Source organism: Myotis myotis, unplaced genomic scaffold, assembly GCF_014108235.1.
Source record: "Myotis myotis isolate mMyoMyo1 unplaced genomic scaffold, mMyoMyo1.p scaffold_m19_p_12, whole genome shotgun sequence".
NCBI lineage: Eukaryota > Metazoa > Chordata > Mammalia > Chiroptera > Vespertilionidae > Myotis > Myotis myotis.
In genome coordinates, this window is record NW_023416316.1 from 48,984,771 (window position 1) to 48,987,391 (window position 2,621).

Genomic DNA, 2,621 nt, shown 5'->3' on the forward strand with positions numbered 1-2,621 from the left:
CAGACCAGAGGAGCGCAAGAATCAAGTCAATGATTTGAAATGCGAGGAAGCAAAAAACACCCAACCGGAAAAGCAAAATGAAAAAAGAATCCAAAAATGCGAGGATAGTGTAAGGAGCCTCTGGGACAGCTTCAAGCGTACCAACATCAGAATTATAGGGGTGCCAGAAGATGAGAGAGAGCAAGATATTGAAAACCTATTTGAAGAAATAATGACAGAAAACTTCCCCCACCTGGTGAAAGAAATGGACTTGCAGGTCCAGGAAGCGCAGAGAACCCCAAACAAGAGGAATCCAAAGAGGACCACACCAAGACACATCATAATTAAAATGCCAAGAGCAAAAGATAAAGAGAGAATCTTAAAAACAGCAAGAGAAAGAAACTCAGTTACCTACAAGGGAATACCCATACGACTGTCAGCTGATTTCTCAACAGAAACTTTGCAGGCCAGAAGGGAGTGGCAAGAAATATTCAAAGTGATGAATACCAAGAACCTACAACCAAGATTACTTTATCCAGCAAAGCTATCATTCAGAATTGAAGGTCAGATAAAGAGCTTCACAGATAAGGAAAAGCTAAAGGAGTTCATCACCACCAAACCAGGATTATATGAAATGCTGAAAGGTATCCTTTAAGAAGAGGAAGAGGAAGAAAAAGGTAAAGATACAAATTATGAACAACAAATATGCATCTATCAACAAGTGAATCTAAGAATCAAGTGAATAAATAATCTGATGAACAGAATGAACTGGTGATTATAATAGAATCAGGGACATAGAAAGGGAATGGACTGACTATTCCTGGGGGGTAAAGGGGTGTGGGAGATTCGGGAAGTGACTGGACAAAAATCGTGCACCTATGGATGAGGACAGTGGGTGGGGAGTGAGGGCGGAGGGTGGGGCGGGAACTGGGATGAGGGGAGTTATGGGGGGAAAAAAAAAGAGGAACAAATGTAATAATCTGAACAATAAAGATTTAAAAAAAAATGTCTTTAATGCTGGAAAAAGGGAAACGTATGTTCACAGGAGATAGAGGAATGTTACACGATAAGGGGAAGAGAAAGGGGGGGCACCACGTGGGTTTTGGGCTTTGAAGCTGATATTCTACAAAGGAGTGAACAATTAGAAAAGCACAGGGTCATAAAGTGGGGAAGGGGTCCAATTGGAAGGGAGCATGAAGAGACAAAGAACTACAGCCTTTATAAACCTTAAAAAAAGAAAAAGAGCTTAGTGGATTACCCCCTTAGGAGCCCCTCCCTGTGTGGGAGTCTGTATTTGCTTCCAATAAATTTCTACCATTATACTAATAAGTTCTTTTAGTCCATGAATTTTATTCTTCAAACTTCGTGAGGCAAGAACCCGCACGAGGGAGATCTGCTCCCAAAACCCCATGTTTCAATACTACTGAACTATAAAGAAGCATTGCCACCGTTTCATGAAAACCAGCATGGTGCAGGTGAACGATCATAGATATTGGAGTCGGACAGACTGAGGCTTGCATCCTGGCTCTGCAACTTACTAGCTTTATGAGCTTAGAAAAGCTGTTTAGCCTCTCTGTGCTTTAATTTCCTTATCTCTCAAACTGGGTGATAATAAGAACCTCCTTGGTTTGTTGTGATGGCCAAAGAGACTTTACCAATGAGTGAGTAATCCCTTTTAAACTGATTTATGGAGCCCTACCGGGTTTGGCTCAGTGGATAGAGCGGCAGCCTGTGGACTGAAGGGTCCTGGGTACGATTCCAGTCAAGGGCAGATGCCCGGGTTGCAGACTCTATCCCCAGTGGGGAAAGTGCAGGAGGCAACCGATCAATGATTCTCTCTCATCATTCATGTTTCTATCTCTTTCTCCCTCTCCCTTCCTCTCTGAAATCAATATAAACAAACAAACAAACAAACCAACAAACTGATTCATGGAGAAGGAGAATTAATTGCCGTTGGATCAATTACAACTGACTGAGTAGATAGTGAACAAGGGGAAAGAGAGGACAGGGGTGGGGAGATGAATTACAGAGAAAAGCAGTAAAGAAATCACCACGCCTTACCAAATTTAGCAAAGAAAGAAAAACAGTAGTAATAGTTTAAGAAGAATAGGTCATGGTAGCTTTATTCCCTGAGCCCAGAGCCAGCTTGTGGGAAGGGAACTTTGAGAGAGAGGAAAGATAAAGCCAAGTTGAAAGACTGGGTCAAAATGAAGGAAAGGAAGGACGAAATGAAAAGAAAAAAGGGAAAGAACAATGAAATCAGGTGAACCAAGAGGAAAGAGTAGCTAAGAAATGTTCTGTGGCCTTTTAGGTTCAAAAGGAGACCTGGACGCTTTTGTTGAAACAAAGGGGAGGTTTTTGTTGAAACGAAAGGGAGTTTTACAGATTTTCAGGAAGAGGCTGTGGTGGACCCAAAGAATATAAGTGCATGAATCAGTATTGAAAAGGTCAGGAGTTTGTGGTGAGTTTCAGTTTAGGAGAGAAACAGCTACATTTTTGAATATCTCATGAAAAGAACTGACTGTTGAGGGAATATTATGAGTATGTTACGTGGGCTAATGACCAAAACAACCTATATGCTCTTTTTTAGGAAAAGTCTGAACACCAGGTTTGTTCTTTCTAAGAATGGAAGTTAGATGCAG